The following is a 598-nucleotide window of genomic DNA, read 5'->3' as shown; positions in this document are numbered from 1 at the left end:
ACATAATCAAGTAATACATAAGAACTATTACTGACCTTAACTTAAACCCAATGATGATGTGCAACACTCGGACTCTTCACTTTTAAGTCCCAAATACAACGAACACCACTAAGGTTTTCCTAAGACCACACGAAGGGTGCTCTCGGGTTTCTTGGTGGAAATGGGGTGTCTCCACCTTGGGCCTTCACTCCAAACCACTTCCTACAGGTTGTTAAGACTCTAAACTAACTTCTAAAGTTGGTGAGACTCAAAGGCCTCACTCCTATATGCTTACAAAAATCAATACTCACACTAAGGTTTCTGCTAGCACCAGATTGCACGTCTTGTGCTCCTTGGCCGAAATATCAACTTCTACATGGTGAATTCTAACAAAACCAATTCTCATGGATTCTTAAGACCTAAACCTAACTCTCAGACTTGGTTTCAGGCCAATGCATCACCTAGGCTTCTCTAGGCCTCTGCTCAAAGTTGACACTATCCAGCCTTCCTGGAAAACACTCTGCTCTGTTTTTACTTGCATAAAACCCATATAAAGCTCACTTTTCTCACTCAATTCTTAATTTTAATGGTTTTTTAAACTTCCTAAGGATGTATTACA

Source organism: Apium graveolens, chromosome 2, assembly GCF_009905375.1.
Source record: "Apium graveolens cultivar Ventura chromosome 2, ASM990537v1, whole genome shotgun sequence".
Classification (NCBI taxonomy): Eukaryota; Viridiplantae; Streptophyta; class Magnoliopsida; order Apiales; family Apiaceae; genus Apium; species Apium graveolens.
This window is presented reverse-complemented; position numbering follows the sequence as displayed.